Here is a 26,496-nt window from a genome sequence, read left to right as displayed (position 1 = left end):
GGGGGGGGGTCCTCTTTGGCTCACCCCCGCGGGCTGCGCCGAATGAGAATCGAAATATTGATTATTATCCTGGGAGGAATCCGATGATCTGTGAAGCTCTTTTTCACCAATGCCGTGATGCTTTCAGTAGCTCACCGGCGCCGCTTGTTGTTGTCGTTTAGTATTTTATTTTTTTAAGCGAAAGAGGCAAAGGCGCAGCCCTGCAATTGCTCGCTCACGTCGCTGCTGGTGGAACGGGGGTGAGCGGCCGTAGAGCGGGTATCCACGCTCGCCCCCCCCCCCTGGAGAGAGGTGGGAGTTACCCACACTGTACCCCGCCACACGCAACCTGACGGATTGTATTTGTTTTACGCGTACGTGCGGTGTGCAGTATCCCTCCGATTAGCACGGTTGGCTACGTACGGCGCGACAAGAAGTTCAACATGCATACTAAAGCTATAAACTATTTTTTATTTTATCGGGTGAGACCCACTGAGCTGTATAGCTCTTTTTCAGAAGTGAAAAAATGATAGCTCAACGAAGTGGCTTATGACGTGGAAATTTATAGCGGCCAAATGCTCTCTAAACGCGTGAAGTTGATTCTAAGTGTGACGGGAAAAACCGGAGGAGCCGGAGAAAACATCCACGTGACCATGGGGAGAACATGCAAAACTATTTAGTTTTCATTTTCCAACTATTGCCGGCGAGGCGGAGCGGTGGCGCAGCGGTTAACGCACTCACCACTGCGCTAAATTAAACGATTTTTGTATTTTTGTCCAGGTAAGGCCCACTGAGCTGTATAGCTCCTGTTTTAGAAGCAACCTGGCCACAAATGATAGATCAACAATGACGCTAATCATCAGTTGGAAATTTATAGCGGTGGTCCAATATTCGAAACGAGTGATGTTGTCTTCTTGGTTCTTTCGGTAAAGTCACGTAGAAGGGAAATAAAAAAAATAGAAAAATAGTATAAAATAAAAATTATCACGACGTTTCGGCCACTACACAAGCAGCCGTCCTCAGGTGAAGAAACAGAGCAGTCGGAAAGACAGCTGTCTTTGTCGCTCATCATCATCATGAGAATTTTTATTTTACTATTTCCCTTCTACGTGACTTTACCGAAAGAACTAAGAAGATGAGAATCCCTGCAGTCACGAAAGCTTTAAATTGAGTGATGTTGATTCTAAATGTGGAGGGAAAAACCTGATGACCCGGGGAGAAATTAACGCGACCGCGTGGAGAGAGACACGCAAACTCCAAATATACAGACATCGTCAGGGTCCAGTCGAACCCACGACCTCCTGTGTACGAGGCGAGATGGTTAACATCACACCTCCGTGGCTTCCCAAAAAAAAAAACGTTTCAGCCCTGAGATGATTAACAACAATGTCCAGCGGAGGACCTCGGTAAAAAATACAGGAAGTTACAGCAGCAATTAAATCATGAATAATGAGTAGCAAACACATTGGAGGAAAACAATAATGTGGGGGTGGGTGGTGGTGGTTGGGGGGGAATCTAAGAAACCTGCCCCCCCCCCGTTCTTTCAGCTGCCGCGCCGGGAGATTGAATTGAGCCGGCTACCTCCGCACATCGGAGTCCAGTGGCGCCGCTAACCGTTTCGTCACCGCGGCGGCGACGGCGGCCGTAGTTATTTCTAGATTTGAAGCTTTCGTGACTGCAAAGATTCATACTCTTAGTTCTTTCGGTAAAGTCAGGTAGGTAAAAAATGAAATTAAAATTAATAAAAATAAAAAAAATCACGACGTTTCGGAGGCAACACAAGTCTCCGTCATCAGGTGGGACCGTCACAGCCAGATTTGATGCAGCAAATCTGGCTTTGATGCAGCAAATCTGGCTGTGACGGTCCCACCTGATGACGGAGACTTGTGTTGCCTCCGAAACGTCGTGATTTTTATTCTTTTATTTTTATTAATTTTTTTTTCATTTTTTACCTACGTGACTTTACCGAAAGAACTAAGAGTATGAGGCCTTGTTATTATTCATCGTCGGTTGAAGGGAACGCATCGGTGCCCTGTTTTGTTTAGGCGTCGTGATTTATTCATCTCTCGACATCGTTCCCGTTGCAAAATTTAGGGCGACGCCATCCTCGACGAAGAATATGAAGAAAAACGAAAATTCCCCTGCTGCATTATTAAGTCGACACGCTGAAAGTTTGATGGATCCCGAACGATTTCCTTGCGCCGGCGCCTGCGTTCCATCGCCTCTCGATCGGCGCTATGTACAATTTAGGGCCGCGTGAATGTTTTAAGGACCGGCCGCATCGATCCCGAAGCCGCCCTTCGCACCCTTATCGCGCTGATTATTGGGCCGCCTTTGAAGTCGGCCCGTCGACGGACGCGTGGGTTTGCCGCGCGTGGGCTTGCCGCGCGTGCGTCCGTGTGTGCGAGCGAGCGTGCGTCCGTTTTCATCGTTGGGGGGCGTTTGACGTCGCGTTACAAAAATGTCGTCGCCCTCCTGAGCGATCGCTGCCCCCTCTTCGGGACCCGCCAAACCCCGCGGTGTTATTTTAGACCATTGGTTGTTGTTTACTGCAGCCTGTACCTTTTTGGTACTCAATCATTAAAAAATGTAGAATGTTAATAGATGCATCGGGTTTGATGAGACGAATTAAGTTGCTACGTGACCGTGCTTAATTTGTGTTTTTTATGATTTAGATTCGAAAAAAAATCCGGCCATGTCTCGCACCCCCCGAAAGGGCATCTCGCACCCTCTTGGGGGAGTGCGGCGTTTGCACCCCAGGTTAAGAAGAAGAAGGACCACTCTTTTAGACGCTCAACTTTTACGAGTGGGTCGAAAAGAAACACGAGCCTCGTTCAGAAAGACAGAAACGGCGAGTCTGGAAAAGGACGTGCTTGGGACACGGGAGGTTTTCGGAATTCTTCCTTTTCGGGCGCAAAATCTTTTGCCCGACTCGTTCCGATTGGGAGCTTGACCCCGTGGAGAAAATGATGCGCAATGCAACACAACGCGCAGCGCAACAGACACAACGCAACGCAACGCGCCAGGGCCAGATATCGGTGTCTGCCGATTCCCGATGGGTATAGATCCCACCAGGAGAGGCGCACGCGATGTCCGCGCCTGCGTACCTGTGTGCGCTGCGTGCGTTCGTAGCCGAGAGCGGTGGCGCCGCAGTTAGCGCGACGGACTACGGAACCGGCGACGTGGGTTCCAATCCCGCCCCCTCCCCCCCCCGGCTCACATCGTTTTTTTGGGGGGATTTTTTTTTTTTTACAGCGTCCTGGAAAATGACGTTGCAGAGCGCTAGTTCTTCATCTGTTTTTTCTTTTATTGATTTTAATAGTTCCCAGTTATGTTCCACTGTCGGTAAACCATCTCGTGCGATTAAGATGCAACAAAAAAGAATGGCCATTCAGATTGATTCCCACAGCGAGGGATTCGCCACCAAGCGTCCGAGAAACAGCCCTGGAAGATGATGTCATGCAAATTTTAAAAAAAAATTGGAAACCAGTTCAACATCCATCTTGATCCACACTCGGAGCCACCCACGTTGCACACGCCCTGACAAAGTGTATGGGCCACGTGACTCAAACCCACACCGGGTAAATTCTCAGTGCCCAGATCATTCTCAATTAATTAATAAATGTGAAAGTTTTTCTTGTTTTTGCAGTCATCGGTGGCAAGGGCTGGAAAAGTTGCAGGCGGGGGTGGGGGGTCCGAAGACTGGATCAGAATGACCGGGGAATTGAACTCAATCGGCTCGCGGGTTCATAGCGTCGTGGTGGCGAGGAGATGTTAACTATACTCTTTGGTTTTGTTGGTAAAGTCACGTCGGTAAAAATAAAATAAAATAATAATAAATGAAAATAACTCTTAAATCAAATCAATAAAGTCTCCGTCTTCAGTTGGGACCGTCACAGCTAACTTTACTGTATTAACTTGATACAGTAAATTTAGCTGTGACTGTATCAACTTGATACATTAAATTTAGCTGTGACGGTCCCACCTGAAGACGGAGACTTGTGTTGCCTCCGAAACGTCGTGATTTAATTGAGTTATTTTCATGTATTATTATTTTATTTTATTAATATTTTTTTACCTATGTGACTTTACCGACAAAACCTAAGAGTATGAATCCTTGCAGTCACGAAAGCTTCAAATCTAGAAAGAGATGTTAACTACCTCGCCTGGTATACAGGAGATCGTGGGTTCGATCCCGACCCTGAGGATGCTTGTATATTTGGAGTTGGCATGTTCTCTCTCTCTGGTCGTGGAGATTTTTGTCCGGGTCCTCTGGTTTTTCCATCCACGTTTAGAAACCTGCATTTGGATTATTCGGGTGCTATAAATTTCCACGTGATAAGCCGGTTGGTTGAGTGATCATTTGTAATAGCCAGGACACGTCTGAAAAAGAGCAATACATCTCAGTGGGCCTTACCTGGTAAAATAAATTGTTTAGTTTAGCGCAGTAGCGAGTGCGTTAATCGCTGCGCCACCATTCCGCCCCCCCCCCCGGCAATCGTTGGATAATGGAAACTAAATTGTTTTTAAGATGACGAAAGGAGAGCGGGGGGAAAAAAAAGTAACAAAATGCAAGAATACCTTCCTCTCCTTCGGCCAGCCCGGCGCGCTGTCGCATATTTGCGGAGTGAGACACACTGTCCAGCGATCGGGGATTATGCATCTCGCGCAGGAATGTCGTTCGCTCTGATGCGCCCTCTTCTCCAGGGTTTCTGGGTAAGCAAAGAAAATCCATGCATGGGGGGGGGGGGGGCCTTACTTTTGAAATGTATTCATCATCAGCACAATCATCATCACCATCATCATCATCAGCCGTGATCAGTCCACTGCTGGATGAAGTCCTCCCTCCCCACCAAGTTGCGTTGGTTGCCAGTTGCGGTCCCGCCACGCGACGATTGACCCCCATGCGTCCTGTCATCTTGCCCATAGCGACGTGTCCTGCCCACTACCCGCTTTTTGTTTTTGTTCAGAGTCACGACGTCTTGAAAGCGCGTGGGTTCTTCTCCAATGAAACTCAAACTAAGCTATTTTTTTTATTTCATCAGTTAAAGCCCACTGGGCAATTTAGCTCTTTTTTTTTTTTTAGAAGGCACCCGGCCACAAATGAAAGGTCATCGAAGTGGCTTATCACGTGGACATTTACAGCATCCAAGTACTCTAAACTGCGTGTCGATTCTAAATGTGGAGGGGGAAAAACCTGGAGGACCCAGTGAAAAATCCACGCGACGACGCGTGGATGGGTGGATGGGTGGGTGGTGGGTGGATGGGTGGGTGGGTGGGTGGGTGGATGGATGGTGGGTGGGTGGATGGGTGGGTGGATGGGTGGATGGGTGGATGGGTGGGTGTGTGGTGGGGAGGGGATTTAAGAATCGTGCTTCGTGGCTACGACTGCCATACACCAGGAGGAGGTGTGGATCGCAAGTCCAGCGCGCCGACCGTCACCCCAACCACGGCGGCCGTGCCCACGTGCTCGTTCGTGCTAAAGCCGTGACGGGAAAATAAGCGCCGGCGAGGAGATCACCGCCAACGCGCGCCCCCCACTCCCCCCCCCCCCCCCGCCAGCGTGATGGTTTCCCTCGTTCTAGGCGGCCCTCTCCGCACGTGGGGCACCACCCACACGGGCGTTGGGCGTGCGGCCGTGTAGGAGAGTTTGGCTGGCCGCTATAAATGCCTGCGCCATGGTAAGCCGCCACTTTTTAGAGCCGTGATTTGCGTTGGCCACGTCGCTTCTGAAAAAGAGCTACGCAGCTCAGCGGGGCCTGTACTTGGTAAAATAAACAAATATATATATAATGTACATTTGTGCAGGTTGAACTTCTGTACCGTACGTAGTCAGTCGTGCTAATTGGAGGTGCGGGGGGAGGACAGTTTCTATAAATGCAGTATTTTTTAAATAAAATATAACATAGGGTGGGCGGGCGGGCGGGCAGGTGGGTGGGCAGGCGGGTGGATGGGCAGGATTGTGGACGTGGGGGGAGGAGGAGGGGGTGCGCTGTGGGGTGGGAGCGAGAGAGACAGGAGGGGGGGTTTCGTGGTGTGTGTAAAGAGGGGCGATTGGGGAGAGGGTGAGTAGGGAGAGGCTGTGGGGGGGGGGAGTTGGGCTGTATGGGGGATGGATAGAGCGAGATTGAGGGGCTGGTGATCAGTGTGGTGTTGGAGAGGGTGGATGTGGGCCCGGAGAGATGGACTGAGAGGTGTTGTGATCTGGTCTAAGAGTTTTTAGGGGAGGGGAGGGGTGTGAAGGAAGGAGGGAGTGATTTGGGGAGGGGTATGGAGGGGGGGGATGTAGGGGGGGTGGTGTAGGGTGGGAGAAAGGGGTGATCTAGGTGGGGATGGGGGGAGGGAGGGGGGGGACAGGGGGGGTGTAGTAGGGGGGGGAGATGTTGGGGGCAGAGGGGGATGTAGGGGGCGGGGCGGTAGGGGGGGATGAGGACGGAGAGGGATCGTCAGCGTGGTTGCGATGCAAGTGTGCGTGCCACGTGTCCGCATGGACATGTTGTGCGCTGGCAACGTTTTCTTGGAAAGGAAGTTAATTCCAGTCAAATGGAAGATAGCACTCGAAGCGTTTTTTTTTAAATAGTAGCAACTCGTAGTAGCAATGACAACAATAACAATGATGATGATCCGAGTCGGCAGCCCCTCAATCCACCGCTGGATCGGGGTCCTCCAGTACACCAGTGTCGGTCGCGGCCGGCGTTTGACCGTACTTCACCGCGCTCGTCCGTGCCGGTTGGCGAAGGGCGGCTAGGTAGCTCAGGAGGGGTTCACATTTCACTCGCCAGATTCCTCCAGGATGAATGAATGTTCCGATTCTAGCTGTGGCCGGGAGTTGTCCGCATGTCACCGGGTTCAAATGGCGTGGCGCGGTAACATTTTTGCCGCTGCGCCATGGTGACGAGATGTTAACTACCTCGCCTGGTGTACAGGAATCGTGGGTTCGATCCCAACCCCCACAATGCCTGTATATTTGGAGTTTGCGTGTCTCTCTCCCCGTGGTCGCGTGGATTTTTCTCCGGGTCCTCTGGTTTTTCCCTCCACATTTAGAATCCACGTTACCACGCGTCCAGCGTATTTGGCCACCGCTATAAATACTTGTCCACGCGACGATGATCCACCTCGTTTAGCTATCGTTTGTGACCAGGTCGCTTCGGAAAAAAGAGTTATGCAGCTCGGTGGGCCTTACCTGGTAAAAAAAATGTTCATTTTAGTTTCATCTGTGCCCTTTAATTGCCTACAAGGCCCCGCCGCGTCTCGAGACTTCTTTACAAGAGGGTCCTGCATGGGGATGTTTGGCCTGTTCCCTTTTTATGAAAAAAACATGAATAGGTTTTACCCTTTCTGGCAGTTAAACAGGAGTTGTGTTAGGATGTTCAAACACCGAATAGAAACCTCTCGCAAGGAATCGAGTTACTATATTAACCACACACTCGCTACTTGTTGTGAACATGCAAACAAACATGCTCTGATAATAATAATAATATTAAATGGGCATTGTCTTTGAAGCTGATTGGCCTTCACCAGAGACGGCAGCCTTCTTTAGGGCCTCGTCTCTCACCAGTGTCAGACTAGAGAACAACGCCAAAAAGCGAACCAGGTACAAAGGCAATGCACTAGCAGAGCATTTATAGCTTGGGGTGAGCAGCGGCAAAAATGGGACCTTTTTTCCCCATTATCAAAGTGTGAAAAAATTAAGATTATGTTTTACCCTTTCTGGCAATAAAACAGGAGGTGTTGAGATGTTCAAACACCAACTAGAAAGATTTTTGTATTCCCTATTTATCGTCACTTTATTTTTTTCTTGTGGTGTATCGGCCAAGGGTAAGGCCCCGGAGAAAACCCATCACTCTCCACATTGACCCACTTTGATCCCCGTGTTTTAAAGTACTAATCAAGGGGGTGTGCGTCTCATAATCCAGGAGGCGTGCGTACGTGCGTGCGCGGTAGTGTAGCGGTTAGCACTACTCTGCGCCACGAACCCGGCGGCCCGAGTTCGATTTCAGCTCACGGCCAACACAAGTGCTGATTATCTGAAATGGTACTGGGCCTCCCCTAGGTCGACTCAGCCTCAAATGAGTACCTGGTGCGGTGTGTAAACGGCGCCACTGGGGAGACAAAGGCGGCTCGGGCTTGGTGCTGGCCCACCCACCCACTGGTGTACCGTGTCGGCCTTCGTAGCTGCTCGCTAACAGCACTTGCCCCAGCAGTCTGTAAGAGGCTGTAAGGAGAATATTTGTCTTTGTGTGTGGCTAGATTTGTGTAACTTTATTGATAACCGGGGCACAAGGTTAGGGTGGGTCTCACTTTGCAGAGCATCTTAGTTTCCAGACGACACGGTACATATGATGCAGGACCGTTTCAGACACGGTAATAAACGCGCGTAAACAATTTGGGCTCTCGACTGGCCTAAATAGTGGCTTATTCTGAAGTGGAGGCGTTAACTACGGCTTACTGAAATGTGCTTAATCGCGTTGACTCGGATGGAATTGGCGACGTCTCTTTCGGCCGTTCTTGTTCCTTCCAAAGCGGACGGCAAGTAAAAAACGGACACAATTTCGTCGTCAACTCTCTTTGCAATTTTTTCTCCAGAGCCGCGGATGGCTCCTACGTACGGTGCGACGAAAAAGTTCCACGTCCGTACATACTTTCAGAGTGTAAACAAAACTTGCTGAAACGCGCGTACGTGAGCACCCCCGCGGCCTAAACCCGTGCCGAACCGCGGGTTTGGCGACGATGAACATCGGCAGGCGTTTTCTTTCTTTCTTTCTCCCCCCACTTCCCAGGCGATATGCGTCTCGCAATCATCGTGCCTCCCATCCGCTCGGAGACAATTATGGCCAATCGTTGATGGGATTCGTTAGCTAATTGCTCTCCCGGAGGTGTAATTACGGAGGCGAGCTCGCGCCGCGCTGCGGGGATAATCGCACGAGACGGGGACGCGGGCGGGCAACGGCCTCCGAGGCTGTCGTTACGTCGGCGTCGCCAACAGCGCACGTCCCCGCCGCGTCTGCTCCGCTCCAGCACGCCAATGTTGGCGCTGCCCCGCGGCGCCAGCGGTCGGCGTTGATCGTTGCCGCCGCCATGCGGGGACGTCCCGGGGAGTTTTGGCGGAGAGTGTCGCGCAGGCGGGCAGCGTGGTTCGTAGCGACGTCGCTCCACCCCACTTCAAAACTATCACTGGAAGCTGTTTTTATTTTACTAGCTCAGGCCCACCGAGCTATATAGCTCTTTTTCAGAAGCGACCTGGCCACACATTATATCCCAGTGAGAAAGTGGCTTATCGTGCGGAAATTTATAGCAGCCAAACACTCTAAGCACACGTTGATTCTAAACGTGTGTTTTAGAGTATTTGGAGGAGCCAGAGAGAAATCCACGCGGCCACGGGGAGAGAGACGCAAACTCCAAATATACAGCAGGCGTCATGGTCGGGATCAAACCCACGACCTCTTGTGTACAAGGCGAGGTAGTTAACATCTTGCCACTGCACGCCCCTCTGCGTTGTGTTCGGCGCGACGATGTCCGACGTTTCGCTCCACGTGCCTGCTCTGGGAGCTTCTTCGGGAAGTGGATTATTCATCGTGCGAATTAGCCGCTCTTGGCCTCCGCTCTGGCCGAGCGACCCTGGGGGGTGGGAGACGGTGGCATTCGTGAAAGCGCACCTCGTCGACTCTCTGAATTTCGTCGTCTCTAACGTTTTCCGACGTCGGCCCTTCGCCTCCCTCCCTGCCTGCCACCCTGCCTCCCTGCCTCCCTGCCTGCCTCCCTCCCATGCCTCCCTCCCTGCCTCCCTCCCTGCCTCCCTCCCTTCCTCCCTCCCTGCCTCCCTGCCTCCCTCCCTGCCTCCCTCCCATGCCTCCCTCCCTGCCTCCCTCCCTCCCTGCCTCCCTCCCTTCCCTCCCTCCCTCCCTGCCTCCCTGCCTGCCTCCCTCCCATGCCTCCCTCCCATGCCTCCCTCCCTGCCTCCCTCCCTCCCTGCCTCCCTCCCTTCCTCCCTCCCTCCCTGCCTCCCTGCCTGCCTCCCTCCATGCCTCCCTCCCATGCCTCCCTCCCTGCCTCCCTCCCTCCCTGCCTCCCTCCCATGCTCCCTCCCTGCCTCCCTCCCATGCCTCCCTCCCATGCCTCCCTCCCTGCCTCCCTGCCTCCCTCCCATGCCTCCCTCCCTGCCTCCCTCCCATGCCTCCCTCCCTGCCTCCCTCCCTGCCTCCCTCCCATGCCTCCCTTCCTAATCCCACGTGCTAATCCCGCACGCGCGCGTTCACCGCAGCCGTCTCGTCGCACGCACCGTCAACACCTCGGGGTGGGGGGGGGGGCGGCGGCGGGGGGTGGCCTGGGCGGAGCGGGGGGAAGAAGGGGACCGATTCGTTGCCGTCATAGCGGGGAAGGACGCGGGAGCGTGGAAGTTCAGTACGGCGACAGCTCGCGTTGCAACCGGTGTATTTGCACCACGCCACAACCACCCCCTCCATCCCGGCTCCCGCAGCCTGCGACAAGCCAATTATCGTGCGCGGCGGTCACTCGTCCAAGCGCTAATCCAGGCCCAAGCCCTGCTTGGCTTAAGGTAAGGAGTTGGGGAGCTGTGGAGAAACGGGCGGCTGTGTGGTGCCCCTTAGGCGCCCGCGTCGCCGGCCCCGTCGTCACCACTCGTTAATCGCCGCGTAGAATCCTACCGGCGGACACCTGTCGCGTAATGAGTGTCCCCCCCCCCTACCCTCCCTGTACAACATTATAAGCTAAGCAGCGTTGACCCTGGTTACTACTCGGATGGGGAGATTGCCTGGGTATGCCGCAGTTTATGGATTCTTCTAAGCGTTGCTGTGCTTGAGGACTCCGGTGTTCCCCCCCCCCCTCCCACGTGCCTGATTGCTTGTGCACTCCCGCTCGCTGCCAGGAGATGGCGGCGCAGCAATGGATTTGTTCCACGGATGGATTTGCCCCAACTGCTGCTGGGGTTGTGTCTTGCCCGGCCACCTCCGCTGAGCTCTGAGCGTTCTCCCCTCGTGCGCGTACGGCGTTGTCTCCAGCTTCTCTCGTTTTTATCCCTCCCACGCGACGCCAAACTCTCACTCGTGGAATTGGCCAAACATCCCGACGTAGCAGCAACCTCGTGATTCGGCGAGGCCGTCACTGTTACACAAACGGGTTGTATTATTTCACTGCTCCCAGCCATAGGAATGTGGAACTTCCACCCATGGCTCGGCACAGCCAATGGAGAGGAGCGCCGACCCACGGTTGTCTAAGCTGGCAGATATTCTGATGATTTAATCTTGATTTGAAGCTTTCGTGACTGCAGGAATCCATACTCTTTGGTTTTTTCGGTAAAGTCAAGTAGGTAGAAAATTAATAGATCACGACGTTTCGATCGCAACACAAATTAATAGATCACGATCGAAACGTCGTGATCTATTAATTTTCTATCTACGTGACTTTACCGAAAGAACCGAAGAGTATGGATTCTGATGATTAACAACAACAACAAAAAATCAGTAGGTGAGTGGATGAGTGAGTGGGTGGGTGAGTGAGTGGGTGGGTGAATGGGTGAGTCAACGAGCAAGTAGGTAGGTGGGTGGGTTAGTGAGTGAGCAGGTGGGTGAGTGAGTGAGCAAGTGGGTGAGTGAGTAGGTGGGTGGGTGGGTAATTGAGCAGGTGGGTGAGTGAGTGAGTGGGTGAATGGGTGAGTCAACGAACGAGTAGGTAGGTGGGTGGGTGAGTGAGCAGGTGGGTGAGTGAGTGAGCAAGTGGGTGAGTGAGTAGGTGGGTGGGTGGGTGGGTAATTGAGCAGGTGGGTGAGTGAGTGGGTGGGTGGGTGAATGGGTGAGTGAACGAGTGAGTAGGTGGGTGAGTGAGCAGGTGGGCCACCTTTTCCACAGATCAAGCCCAGGCAGTCAGCACTCACTTGGGCCACCAAAGCGGTGCACTTCACTGGAATGAAGTCCAGCACAACGCCGGTGCCACATCTGGGTACAAATCCTGCCACCCGAGCACAGATACCCAAGTCCGTGACTCTCCGTGTCAAACCCCAGACAGGTGGCCAACCCCAGGTGTTTGCGGATGGGGTCGAGGGTCGAGCGAAGGTGGTGGGGGGGGTAGCCCCCCCCACCACCGGGGTCGTCGCGGCTCCCACGCAGCCGGGATGTGCGCGGCGTCCCGGCGGCGGGCCCTGCCGTGCGGTGCAGGTGGCACATTTCACACACGGCGCTGGAATTTCGTGGGGTCAGGTCGATGTGTGACTCGAGAAACGTGGGGGGGGGGGGGCGTACTGTGATCGACGGTGTTAGTGGCTTGCGCTCGTGTGTAGGTGTGTGTGCGCGTGCGGTGCGAGTGTGTGCGCGCTTTCATGTGTGCGGTGTGTGTGTTAGCGTGGTGTTGGCCACCCACCCACCCCCTCCTGTGCCGTGCCGACCTTCATAGGTGCTCGCTAACAGCACTTGCCCCAACAGTCTGTTGGAGGCTATACGGGGGATATTTATCTTTGGATATTACACACATGGGATATCACGTTCCCCCCTTAAATTATTCAAATTGTTAGATGCAAAATATAATTCTAAGGTTTATAGCAATTTGCATAGAGCTCTTGTCACAGCAAAAACACTTTGTACTCATCGATTGACACGGGAGTTTTTATTTTTATTTTCATGTCATCTGTCAGCGTAAACCACAAAACATGCAATTTGTGTGCAAGGGAAGGCCCTGACACGCACGAGACAGATGCCCCCATGTGTAGCCTTTAAGCAGGCTGTTGGGCCAAGTGCTGTTGGCGACTATCAACCTACGAAGGACGGCACGGCGCACGAGGGGGGTGCTGTGGATGTTTACGCATCGCACCAGGTACTCGCCGAAGGCTGAGTCCATCTCCAGGGGAGGCCCAGGAACGATTTCGATACTCTTCAACGATGTTTTAGCCATGGCTGGGAATCAAACTCTGATCGCCGGGGTTCATAGGGCAATGTGCTAACCACTGCACGGCCAGTCTCTCCCAACAGGCACACACGCGGAGACAAATAATCCCCCGTACAGCCTTGAACAAACTGTTGGGGCAAGTGCTGTTAGCGAGCACCTATTAAGACCAACGCGGCACGCAACGGGGCGGGTGGCCGGCACCACTCCTGCTGATGTTTTTCACACCGCGCCAGGTACTCATTTGAGGCTGAGTCGACCCGAGGTGGGGGCCCAAGAAACGGTTCAAATATTCAGCGATGTTTGTTGGCCGTTGGCAGGAATCAAACTCGGGTCGTCGCGTTTCGTAGCGCGCCGCATGCAGTCTCGTGGCTTGCGATACCATGTGGGTGTTACACCTTCGGACCGGGATTTTTTTGGAATCGGTGAGTAGTGGCGAGCGGTGAGCCCGCTCACGCCCATGGGCGATGCCGTGGGCGGCCGGGAGAAGCAGGGGGACGCATGGTGCCCCTGGCTCCCGAGCCGCCTACAATTTTAATATCGCTGCCTGTTTCACATTCGGTGGATTTGCTGTGGGCGTAAGCGCGTGCGTGCGTGCAGTGCGTGAGTGCGCGAGTGCGGGCGTTTTTTTTTTTAATACCTCTCCCGGAAAGCAAAAAAAATTGGGCTCGTCACAGACACGCTGGTCAGACATCGCGGGAGGAGGAGGACGGCGGAACATCCGCAGCAGCGGCCATGCCTATCTTGTCGGCTCAGAATTCGGATCCGTTGGACGAGCTCACGGTAAAACCCTGCGGCTAATCTGCTTCGCTGCGAGCGCGCGGTGTTTTGCTTGGTTGTGGCGAGGCCCCGGCGTTGTGAAACCGGGGGGGGCCTCGTCTCTCCGTAGCCACCTTGTCATTTTTTTCAGTGCGTGCGAGCGGAGCGACGCCGCGTAGAGGCATCGCCGCGCTCCCCTGCGGCCCCCACCGCCCGTCCGTGATAGGGGGGGGGCTTGGCCGCGAGGGGTGGGTGAGCGGGAGGGAGCGTGTGCTCGGCGGGCAGGGACGGGGAGGTGGGGGGGGGGGATGGATTTTGAGGGAGCGAGGAAGGCAAGGGAGGAGGGAGCACACCGTCGAGATGGGGTTCGTGTATCGGCTGTGCGTTGGAGAGGGAAGCGGGGAATTGGAGGGGGAGTGGGGTGGGGGCGGGCAGGGTGGAAATGGAGGTGAGGCGCTGGGAGTGAACGCGGCGCAGGTGGGCAGGTGGCAGTTGTATGAGTTGGAGGGAGTGGGGGGGGGGGTTAAAGATGCAGGATGTAATAAATAATAAATCGTAAAAAGCTCGAGTTAATTAAACCAAAAAAGCTTCAGGGACTGCGTTGGCAGCGCTGTGTTTACGCTCGTAGACCAAATAAACACCCATTGATGAGGTGCTCATATCCTGTTTAAATCGGGGCCAGCGGTGGTAATTCCACATTCCCATGGCGGGGCGGGGGAGGTATGGTGGACGGGGGGGAGGGGCCAGGTCTATCCATAGGACAACCGCTGTTGGCTTTCCCACAAAGTGGTGCTTATTTTTTTTACCAACCCCAGAGGAATGATGGGCTGAGTTAACCCCACCACTCAGGATTTTGAACTCGCAACCATCCGAGTGTGATCCACTCGCTGTGTGCCCGCCGTGAGCGCTTCTTTAAACGTGAGCGAGCCGGCCCTTTTTGGCGCAATCGACCGCTTTTTCTTTCCCGAACACTCGAAGGGCATTTCTCCAAAGATGTTTCACGAGCCCCCGCTCTCTTACCACCTTCCTCTGTCGTATGCCAGCGGTAACCATGACGTTCGGCCAGGTTGGGATATTGGTTTTTCTTCCAGTTTACGGGAACAAGAAGGGTGGCGGGCGGGCGGGCGGGGGGTGGAAATTACTGCCGCTGAAATAGTCTTGCCGGAGCCTTGTGACAGCACAGCGGCTGTCACACCGTGCCTGCTCGGAGCTGCCGCAGCGGTGAAATTGGCTCGTGCACGCGCGTGTGTGTGCGCGCGCGTGCGTGTGTGCGCGTGCGTGCGTGCGTGCGTGCGTGTGTGTGCGTGCCAGTTTTTTTTTTTGAGACCCCTCGAAATGGTTTCATCCTCGGGTCCGTCCAAGCCGTGGACGCGAACAAAAAAAAAAACGCTCGCGACCTTGGCCACCGGGTTCCGAATCGGCCGGTTCGCCCTGCTGGATTCTCGGGAGCTGAGCAGGCTTCGAGGGGCGGTCAGTCAGCGGTCAGAAGTCGCCTCGGGGGATGCCAGGCGCGTTTGCCCGGTTTTCGGGGCGACGAGGCGGCGCGGTAGGTGGACGCTCGTGCGGTCGAGCAGCAGCAGGGATTCTCGAAGGGTGTATCTGCGGGGAGATTTGAGCGCCGCCGCCACCGCCGCCGCCGCTTGCGTGTAACCGTGGGTTTTGGCTGACGGTCGGCGTCTCCGGTTTTCTCCCGCACGACGCCAAACTCTCATCCGTGGCATTCGTTGCAAAAAAAAAAAACCATCGAAACGTACCAGGGGATCCCCCCCCCACCCCCCTCGTGGTCTCGACGCTCCGCCATGCTTTCCCGCGTTAAAGGGCGTTATTAGTTTGAATCTTGCGATCGCTCATATTGTCAATTTTTGTTCTTGCGTTAGCCTGCACCTCTGGCGCATTCTGTTCCGTTGCTACCTGTTCCTCCGTACGGATCACTTTGATGTTGTTGTTCCTATTCTGTGCTGATAGCACCATGGACTCCCCCCTCCCCCCCCGCAACTGGCTACACGGGATTTTCCGTATAATAAATAATGATTGATTGATAGGGGGCAGGTGAGAGAGAGTTTGGAATTTATCCGAACAGCTGAGCCGAATACTGAAAAAGCCACATGACTGTGTGTGTGTAAAATAAGAACGTCTTCAATGAGAGCATAGCACCCGCACAGTGCAAATTACAGAAACGTGGGCGTCGACGCACCTCCGATTAGCACGGTCGGCTGCGCACGGTTCGAGAAAGCGGTTCTGCTTACAAGCGTACATGCGACAATGTAAAAGCCGCGTAAACAAAGTCTCGGTTTTCAGCGATCCTTTTACGGATAAACGAAAGGGACATCGTCCTTGCCAGGTCGGGCTGCCTGTCGACCGCCTCTGCGGGCGTCTTCAGGAGTTGCGTTGCTCGAGACGCCCTCTCGCCCCGGCGAGAGGAGGTGCGCTCAACACACCGTGGCCTAACCCCGGGAACGGGGCGGTGGGGGGGGGGGGGGGGCGAAACTGCACGCTGAACTCCGATTGCAAGCGGCCGCGAAAGCTCGCGCGGTGAAAGGGGGGCACCCGTGCGATGCGCGCGCTGACCGCGTCCCGCCGATGTGCCTCGCGTTGTCGTTGTCCTGGAGGGTGGGGCCCTTGGAGCCGGAACACACGGCGAGAGAGGGTGGGCGATCGTGCCGGAACACACGGCGAGAGGGGGGGCGATCGTGCCGGAACATGGCGAGAGAGGGGGGGCGATCGTGCCGGAACACACGGCGAGAGGGGGGGCGATCGTGCCGGAACACGGCGAGAGAGGGGGGCGATCGTGCCGGAACACCGAGAGAGGGGGGGCGATCGTGCCAGAACATGGCGAGAGAGGGGGGGCGATCGTGCCGGAACACGGCGAGAGAGGGTGGGCGATCGTGCCGGAACATGGCGAGAGAGGGGGGGCGATCGTGCCGGAACACGGCGAGAGAGGGTGGGCGATCGTGCCGGAACATGGCGAGAGAGGGGGGGCGATCGTGCCGGAACACACGGCGAGAGAGGGGGGGCGATCGTGCCGGAACACGGCGAGAGAGGGGGGCGATCGTGCCGGAACACCGAGAGAGGGGGGCGATCGTGCCGGAACACGGCGAGAGAGGGGGGCGATCGTGCCGGAACACGGCGAGAGAGGGTGGGCGATCGTGCCGGAACACACGGCGAGAGAGGGGGGGCGATTGTGCCGGAACACACGGCGAGAGGGGGGGGGGCGATCATGCTGGAACACAGAGAGAGGGGGGGCGATCATGCCGGAACACGGCGAGAGGGGGGGGGGGCGATTGTGCCGGAACACACGGCGAGAGAGGGGGGGCGATCGTGCCGGAACACACGGCGAGAGGGGGGGCGATTGTGCCGGAACACGGCGAGAGAGGGGGGGCGATTGTGCCGGAACACACGGCGAGAGGGGGGGCGATTGTGCCGGAACACGGCGAGAGAGGGGGGGGCGATTGTGCCGGAACACACGGCGAGAGGGGGGGGCGATCGTGCCGGAACACGGCGAGAGAGGGGGAGGCGATTGTGCCGGAACACAGAGAGAAGGGGGGCGATCGTGCCGGAACACACGGCGAGAAGGGGGGCGATCGTGCCGGAACACACGGCGAGAGGGGGGGCGATCGTGCCGGAACATACGGCGAGAGGGGGGGCGATCGTGCCGGAACACGGCGAGAGAGGGGGGGCTATCATGCCGGAACACCGAGAGAGGGGGGGCTATCATGCCGGAACATGGCGAGAGAGGGGGGGCGATCGTGCCGGAACACACGGCGAGAGGGGGGGCGATCGTGCCGGAACATACGGCGAGAGGGGGGGCTATCATGCCGGAACACCGAGAGAGGGGGGGCTATCATGCCGGAACATGGCGAGAGAGGGGGGGCGATCGTGCCGGAACATACGGCGAGAGGGGGGGCTATCATGCCGGAACACCGAGAGAGGGGGGGCTATCATGCCGGAACATGGCGAGAGAGGGGGGGCGATCGTGCCGGAACACGGCGAGAGAGGGGGGGCTATCATGCCGGAACATGGCGAGAGAGGGGGGGCGATTGTGCTGGAACACGGCAAGAGAGGGGGGGCTATCATGCCGGAACACCGAGAGAGGGGGGGCGATTGTGCCGGAACACGGCGAGAGAGGGGGGGCTATCATGCCGGAACACCGAGAGAGGGGGGGCGATCGTGCCGGAACATGCAGTGGCTTGAGGAGTTCTTCCGCCAATTAACGAGAGGGAGGAGGGATGCCTCGCTAGACTATCATCCATCCCAGCAAGGGGGTCCCCCGAGGGCTCGTGGGGGAACGATGTCCAACGTTTCCGCTCCACGTTCGCGGGAAGAGTCTTTCTCAAACGAGGCCGAACTCTAAATGAAGCGGCCTCCGGCGCGCGGAGTGAAACGGCGGTGACGGCGGTGGCGGCGGTGACGGCGGTGCCGTCGCGAGAGCAATTTCGGCGAGTCTTGGCGACGCTCGCACGCGAATCAATTTGCGCTCGGTATGACGGGCGGGCGCGTAATCTTTATGAATATGACGCGATTTAGGGGCTTAGCGTGCAATCACTGCCGTATTGACCTCCCCCCCCCCTCCCTTCGCCTCCCATGCAAAGCCAGATTTAAAGCGCTTTAAGATTAAGGTCAAATTTGCGGAGGGGAAGGAGACGATGGGATGGAGAGCGAGGGGATGGAGGAGGGCGGCTCGGAGGCAGGAGGCGCGGGAGCGACGGAGGGCCCGCGGCCATTGTTGTTGCGATGCGGGCCAGGTGTCACGCTGAGGCCCACCGCTGAACCACAGCGAACAACAACAAAAAGTCCGAATTCTACGAAGAATTAAATCGGAGAGAGAGGATTATCACCGCGGAGTTGCGTGCATGCGTGCGTGTGTGCTCGCTTACAAGGAGCGGCAGTGTCGCGGTGAGTGCGCTGCGCAACGAACTCGGTGACCAGAGTTCGATGCCCGCTCGTGGCCAACACCAGTGACGACACCAGCTTAAAATGAGTACCTGGTGCGGTGTGAAAAACATCGCCACTGGGGAGACAAAGGCGGCCGGGCGGAGTTGCTGGCCAACCACACCCTGGTGTGCCGTGCCGGCCTTCATAGGTGCTCGTAAACAGCACTTGCCCCAACAGTCTGTTAAGGCTATACTCGGGATTTTGTCTTTATCTTTGTGTGTCTTTGTGGGGAGCGATAGTGTAGCGGTTAGCGCGCTGCGCTACGAACCTGGCAACCCGAGTTCGATTCCAGCTCATGGCCTCATGGCCAACACCGGTGACGATTATCTGAACCGGTCCTGGGCCTCCTCGAGGTCGACTTAGCCTCAATGAGTACCTGGTGTGGTGTGTGAACATCGCCACTGGGGCGACAAAGGCAGCTCGGGCGTGGTGTTTTTGCCACCCACCCTCTGATGTACCGTGCCGGCTTTCGTAGGTGCTCGCTAACATCACTTGCCCCGGCAGTCTGTAAGAAGCTGTAAGGAAAATCTTTGTCTTTGTGTGTGGCCATATTTGTGTGACTTTATTCGCCTCAAATGAGTACTTGGCACGGTGTGAAAAACATTGCCACTGGGGAGACAAAGGCGGTCGGGCGTGGTGCTGCCCACCCCCCACCCCCTTGTGGTTCTGTTCAGGCCTTCATAGGTGCTAACAGCACTTGCCCCCACAGTCTGTTAAGGCTATACGGGGGGGGATCTTTGTCTTTGCTCACAGCACTTGCCCCCAGACGTCTCAAGACTATAGAGGTGGGGGGGGGGGGGATTGGATCGTTGTCTTTGTTTGGTGTGTCTTTGGATTAGTGGCCAATTGTATCAGAGCCAGTCATGGAGGGGGGGGGGGGGGGGGGGGGCCCTCTCTAGTCGGTTGTCCGACGCGACCATGGCTTAGTAAGTGATGCAGCGTGTAAACACCCAGCTAGGGGCAGGCGCTGGGTGTTGGCCAAACCACCCCGTCGTGCCTGCCGTGCCGGCCTTCCTCGCTGCTCACTAACCCCACTTGCCCCAACAGTCAGTGACACGCTAAGAGGTGGCGGGCACTTTGTTGCGTTGTGTGCGAGAACCTTCATGGACACGGTGTCTATGTAGCTTACACGTGCCCCCCCCCCCCCTGACCACCATCTATGTATAGGCTACGTAGGAGATCTTTGTCTTTGCGCGACGGGGTGGGTTAGAGGCTGTGTCGTGGCTGTGGGGGGTGGGGGGGCATGGGGGGGGGGGAGGGGGAGGGGGGTACGAGGGGGGAGAGATGGACAAGACTCCGTCTCCATCACCTAGTTGACACGTCGCTGTGCGCAAACTCCTCGCGGGCCCCCCCCCCCCTCTCTCCCTGCCGTCTTCTAAAGTTTGAAAGGGGGGGGAGGGCGGTGAGGGGGGGGGGGCCTTTCGTGCCACCGTCCCATTTGTGCCTGGCACGTGACCCGCTGCCCGTCCGCGGCGGCTGGCTCGTCGCCCTCCGTTGGGTTGGTGGCGGAGAGCGAGGTGGCCAGGGGGCTCTCGCGGTCGGGGTCCAGGGGGTTTGGTTGGGTTGGGTTTTGGTTTGGTTGGGTTTTGGTTTTGGTTTGGTTGGGTTTGGTTGGGTTGGCTTTGGTTGGGTTTTGGTTTGGTTGGGTTTTGGTTTGGTTTGGTTGGTTTGGTTGGGTTTTGGTTTGGGTTGGGTTGGTTGGGTTTTGGTTTGGTTGGGTTTTGGTTTGGTTGGGTTTTGGTTTGGTTTGGTTGGGTTGATTGGGTTTTGGTTTGGTTGGGTTTTGGTTTGGGTTGGGTTGGGTTTTGGTTTGGTTGGGTTTTGGTTTGGTTGGGTTTTGGTTTGGTTGGGTTTTGGTTTGGTTTGGTTGGGTTGGGTTGGTTGGGTTTTGGTTTGGTTTGGTTGGGTTGGGTTGGTTGGGTTTTGGTTTGGTTGGGTTGGCTTTGGTTGGGTTGGCTTTGGTTGGGTTTTGGTTTGGTTGGGTTTTGTCTGGGTTGTGTTGGGTTCGTGCCGTGGCTCCGCGCCGATGAGATGGGAGCAGTCCGGACGAGCCGTCTCGAGTTCCTTCATTGAATGATTGGCTCCTTTGTTCCTTCATTCATTCACCCATTGTGAGACGTGGTCTCTCCGCTGCTGGATGAAGGCCGCTCCTCTCCCTTTCCCCGTCATTCCGTCACCGTCATTCTGCAATGCCACGACTCGCTTCGACCGTGCACTTGAGCCGATCTCATCGCTGCGCTGTGGAAGCTGGATATAAGCACGCCTTTATGTGAGCACGGTTCTGATGTAAGCAACACGTCCTTGCATTGCTGTGGTGGAAGGTAAAGGGCAACTTCTGATACAAGCACACTTGGGATATAAGCACACAGCCTCTCTTCACACAGCTGTCAGCTGCGTATCGTACATCTGCCACATCCGGCTGTCTTACCTCTGGCAGTCTGAGTTCAATTCTCGCCCCCAGTTTATTCATTTTACCAGGTAAGGCCCACTGAGCTACATAGCTCTTTTTCAGAAGCGACCACCTGGCCACAAATGATAGCTCAACAAAGTGGCTTATCATCGCGTGGAAATGTATAGCAGCCAAATACTCTTAAACGCGCTGTGATGTTGATTCTAAATGTGGAGGGAAAAACAGGAGGACCCGTAGAAAAATCCACGCGACCACGGGGAGAGAGAGACACGCAAACTCCAAATATACAGCAGCAGGCGTCAGGGTCGGGATCGAACCCACGACCTCCTGTATACCAGGCGAGGTAGTTAACATCTCCGAGGCAACGTGATCATGAGATCGAGAAAGAGAGACACGCAAACTCCAAATATACAGCAGCAAGCGTCAGGGTCGGGATCGAACCCACGACCTCCTGTATACCAGGCGAGGTAGTCAACATCTCCGAGGCAACGTGATCATGAGATCGAGAAAGAGAGACACGCAAACTCCAAATATCCAGCAGACATCAGCGTCTGGATCAAACCCACAGCCTCCCGTATACCAGGCGAGGCAGTTAACATCTCATAGTCACCGCGGCGCCCTTCAAAAACCTTGGCAGGACCCTCCTCATCACCGAGTCTTGAGACTCTGTTCGGCTTTCCTGTGTGAACAAGCGTCGTCGTCGTCGTAGTCATAATGAGGCACTTAGTCATTACACCCTAACGGGTGGGAAGGTGACACGAGATTGTTCACTAATTGGATCTCGTCTTATCTCTGATGGACTTACAGACGGACACTCATCCCCCCCCCCCCCCCCATCCATCGCTGCCCGCGTCGCTAATTGAAATGTTAATTAGGCTTCTGGATCCGCGCGGCAGGAAAACCGGGACAAGTGCTGCTTTGACCCTCGCACGCAGGAGCCGCTGTTGCCTTGACGGCGGCGGCGATGATGATGATGGTGGTGGTTTGGGAAAGTATGATTCTTGTTTTTGATGTTGGAAATTGGTTGTGGTGCTGGTTGTGGCGGCGGTGGTTGTAGTGGTGGTGGCCGTAGTGGCGGTGGTTGTAGTGGTGGTGGTAACGGTGGTTGTAGTTGTGGTGGGAGTGGTGGTTGTAGTGGTGGTGGTAGGGGTGGTTGTAGTGATTGTAGTGGTGGTGATGGTGGTTGTGGTGGTGATGGTGGTTGTAGTGGTGGTGGCCATCGTGGCGGTGGTTGTAGTAGTGGTGGTGGTAACGGTGGTTGTAGTTGTGGTGGTAGTGGTGGTGATAGTAGTGGTTGTAGTGGTGATGGTGGTGGTTGTAGTGGTGGTGATTGTAGTGGTGGTGGTGGTTGTGGTTGTAGTGGTGGTGGTGGCGGCGGCGGTCGTTGGGGCCATTGGCTGGGAGTGATGAGTGCCGTACAGTACGGTACAGTAAATGCAGCGAGACAGCTCGGCCAAAATTTCACAACCGGGTCTCGGCGCCCCTCCCCCCTTCCCATTACCCCCACCCCCCTTCCCATTACCCCCCACCCCTCCTCCCAACTGCCCCCCCCTCCCAACTGCCCCCTCCACCCAACTGCCCCCCTCCCAACTGCCCCCCCTTCCAACCGCCCCCTCCACCCAACTGCCCCCCCCCTCCCAACCGCCCCCTCCACCCAACTGCCCCCCCTTCCAACCGCCCCCTCCACCCAACTGCCCCCCCTCCCAACCGCCCCCTCCACCCAACTGCCCCCCCCCTTCCAACTGCCCCCCCTCCCAACCGCCCCCTCCACCCAACTGCCCTCCCCACCCAACTATCCCCCCTCCCCACCCAACTATCCCTCCTCCCTATTTACCCCCCTCCGCTCCTCCCCCCCCCAACCCCCTCCGCCTGTTGCGTGTGCAGCGATGGCTCCCAAGCCCCCCCCCCTCCTTTCATCGCACCCCTCCCTCCCACCCCTCCCTCCCTCCCACCCCTCCCACCCCTCCCACCCTAGCAAACCTCTGCCCCCCCCCCGTGCGCTAACATCTCATATCTCCCCCCCTCCCTCTTCGTCCCTCCTCTCTCTCCTCCTCCTCTCTCTCTGCCACCTCCTCCCAGTATCCTCGTAGCGCCACCTGCCTGGATCGCACTGCAGCGTCGTTGTCTGTGTGTGTGTCGTTGTCGTACATGCTGTGTGGCTGTCCTTGTGTCTCTCTGTCTCAACGTGCACATAGCCTGGCACAAGCGCCGTGGTGACATCACCGCCACTTAGTGGCGAATGGCGGTTGTAGTTGTTGTGTCTCTGTCGGTGTGTGTGTGCGTGCGTCTGTCTGCCTGTGTGTCTCTCTGTCGATGTGTGTGTGTGTCTGCCTGTGTGTCTCTCTGTCGATGTGTGTGTGTGTCTTCCTGTGTGTCTCTCTGTCGATGTGTGTGTGTGTCTGCCTGTGTGTCTCTCTGTCGATGTGTGTGTGTGTCTGTCTGTGTGTCTCTCTGTCGATGTGTGTGTGTGTCTGTCTGCGTGTCTCTCTGTCAGTGTGTGTGTGTCTGTCTGCGTGTCTCTCTGTCAGTGTGTGTCTGTCTGTGTGTCTCTCTGTCGGTTTGTGTGTGTCTGTCTGTGTCTCTCTGTCGGTGTGTGTGTTGCGGACAGACGTGATGCTGATCACCCACTCCCTCGTGTGCAATTCCGGCCTTCATAGGTGCTCGCTAGCAGCACTTTCCCCAACAGTTTGTTAAGGCTATAAGGGGGCTCTGTGTCTGCCTATCTGTCTGTATCTGTTTGTCGGTGTATGTGTGTGGGTCTTCAAATGTCTGCCTGTCTGTGTGTTTGTCTGCCATTCTCTCCGTCCTACTGTGTCTCTGTACGTACGTATGCCCATATGTCTGTGTGTCTGTCCATCACTCTTATTTGTCCATCCATCTTTCTCTCCATCTGTCCTCTGCCTATTTCCCAAGTTGTACTTGTCCGTGCATTCGCCTGCCTCTTCATCCATCTGTTAGTTTGTCTCTCCGTCCGTCCATCTATAATGACCCAACTACGCCCATCTATCCGTCCGTCTGGCCCAGCCCGCCGTGACCAAGGCGGTTCCTGCCAAGCCAGCGATGCGGCGTTCCTAATCCCACTAGCATCTGTTGCCTATCGGTTATGCAGGCGGGCTGGGCGCGTTACAGAGAAGGCATCGTGCAAAACCAGAGCCAGGGATTTTGCCGCTTTGGACCAATTCAAAATTTAGAAACGCTGACACCACCACCCCCCCCCCCCCCCCCCCCCTCATGCATGTTTGTCTTTTTCACTTCGCGAGGTGGCCCAGAAAATTGAAACGGAAATGAAACCGAGAAAGAAAACAAGTATTGAGTTGGACGAGAAAGTAGTGAAAATAATAACGATGATGTTTAATACCACCGTGTGAATTATTTTAAGCGAGAAAGTTGATTTTCGGAGATTGCAAATCGGCGGTGTGTAGGCCTCGTCTTGAGCTGCGCCAGGGAATGCATTTCAGCCGAGTCTGTGTCGGTGACCAAGAAGATATTTCCACGCCCGGCACACCACGTCCAGTCTACCTCTCGCTCTGTGGGGCTGCGGTTACCACCTGTCTCGGTGCCGCTGCCCCCTCCTCTAGTTCGTCGCACAGCCACGACGGAGGTGGTCCGGTGAGATGCGAAGCCCTGAGTGGCCGTCGTCGGCTGTTACTTGTGAGAGCGGTCGATTCGCTGACGAAAAGTTGGTGGCCGGCGCTTGTTGTGCGGGGTTGTGCTTTTGATTGTGGAATGCATTGCGCATTCCCTTAGACACGTAGTCAGCTTGTAGTCGACCTTAAAGCATCACTCTGTCCGTCTGTCGATCTCTCTCTCTACGTCTGTCTTTTCGTTTGTCCGTCCGTCTGTCCATCTGTAAAATAATTGTAAGTTTTTATATGGAAAAAGCCTTTTTTTATCCTAATGTGTCATTTTTTACGAGCATGATGATAACTGGCCAGTGTTTGAAACATTTCAGTACAGTTTAATAATATTTGTGACTTTACAGGCGTTTGGCCAATTCAGTGATGTATGAAGGCCTTTCCATGAGGGTTAATTGACCATACTTCACCACACCGGTCAGTACAGCTCCCAGGTCACGGGGTTCAGGTATCACTCATCCCTGATGTTTGCCGTGACGACGAAGGGAGCTCGGGTAACAGAGTTTGCACCGCACTGTATTTCAAACCTCAGCGCCACCGTTGTATATTTTAGCGATTGTATTTGACCAGGTAAGGCCCACTGAGCGACACAGCTCTTTCTCAGAAGCGACCTGGCCACAATTGATAGCTCAACGATAAGTGGCTTATCTTGTGTACATTTATAGCAAGCAAATACTCTAAACGCACGCTGATTCTAAATGTGGAGAGAAAAACCCGATGACCGGGAGAAAATTCCACGCCGCCACGGGGAGAGAGACACCGCAAACTCCAAATTTTTCAGCAGCAGGCGTCAGGGTTGGGATCCAACCCACGACCTCCTGCATACCCGGCGAGGGTGTTAACATCTCGCAACCATGGTGCCCGTTCACCAACTGCACAACATTTCTAAGAACAACACGTGACCCCCCCCCCCCCCCAAAAAAAAAAAAGATTGTTCTAACCACATTACATAATAAATCAGAGCTTTGTTTTCTCCGTAACAAAAACAATCAACGTCGCTGTAAAAGAACAGCAATTATGTGCTCCTATTATATATCTCGATATATATTTTTTTTAGTTGCACGTCGGATTTGTTTTCGAAATGCTTCCCGGCACGTTAACGGTAAAGGGTACCACGGCAGAAGCCAGAGAACAGAAACCCCGGCGGCGGCTAGCGGCTCGCGTAGCCACGAGTCGATTTTTGCGCCACTGATAATCGCCGCTCCTTTGATGATGTCCGAAGGTCTTTTCGCGCCTTTGTTTATTGACTACTTTGCCATTCCGCCCCCCCTGCTCCCCCGTGTGAGTGCGTTTTGATTGACCCACTCCCTCGAGAAGTGTTGGGGGTGGATGGTGGAGTGCGGGCGGGCGGGGGGTGGGGGCATTAGAGAAAATAATGTTTGAAAAAATCCGGCTGGCCCCCAACTGCGAGTTCCTTCCCTGGCCGCCTCTGCTACAACGAGTGGCTTTAAGACGGCCTCCACGGTCAACACACACACACCGCCCTTCGTCTTGGCTGCTCGCGCTCCCTCTCGCTCCCTCGCTCGCCCACTCCGCCACTGCTCTTCTCCCGCACGTACGTGTACGCGCGTACACACACACGCACATGCACGCACAGGGTAAAATCGGAGGATTCGCGAGGGGTGGAGGGGCGGCGGTGGTGGTGGGGGTCTGCCACGGCTGCTTGCCACTCTGCCGCGCGGCTGCTCGAAACAGCTGCGATTTGCATTTAATATGCGCTGCGATGGGAAGGAGGTGGTGGGGCGGGGGGGGTGCTTTTGCGTCGAACAAAAATATCACGGGATTCTGAGCGCAGGCCCGAGACGCCACATGGCCGGCGACAAACGGCGCTCTTGAAGGTTGCAAACGACGAGTTTTTTTTTTAATACGCCTCCTCGGATTGAGCGAGCG

At 55.5% G+C, this 26,496-nt stretch overlaps 1 protein-coding gene across 1 annotated transcript in view; it reads left to right on the top strand.

Annotated features, from left to right (window-relative positions):
• Positions 1-26,496, top strand: part of LOC133355881 (zinc finger homeobox protein 3-like) — a 90,618-nt gene that overhangs the window by 9,409 nt on the left and 54,713 nt on the right.

The sequence above is a fragment of the Lethenteron reissneri genome, chromosome 52 (genome assembly GCF_015708825.2).
Source record: "Lethenteron reissneri isolate LAM-NWPU_2019-01 chromosome 52, ASM1570882v1, whole genome shotgun sequence".
Taxonomy (NCBI): Eukaryota; Metazoa; Chordata; class Hyperoartia; order Petromyzontiformes; family Petromyzontidae; genus Lethenteron; species Lethenteron reissneri.
The sequence above is the reverse complement of the archived record's forward strand: the minus strand, read 5'-3'. Positions and strand labels throughout refer to the sequence as shown.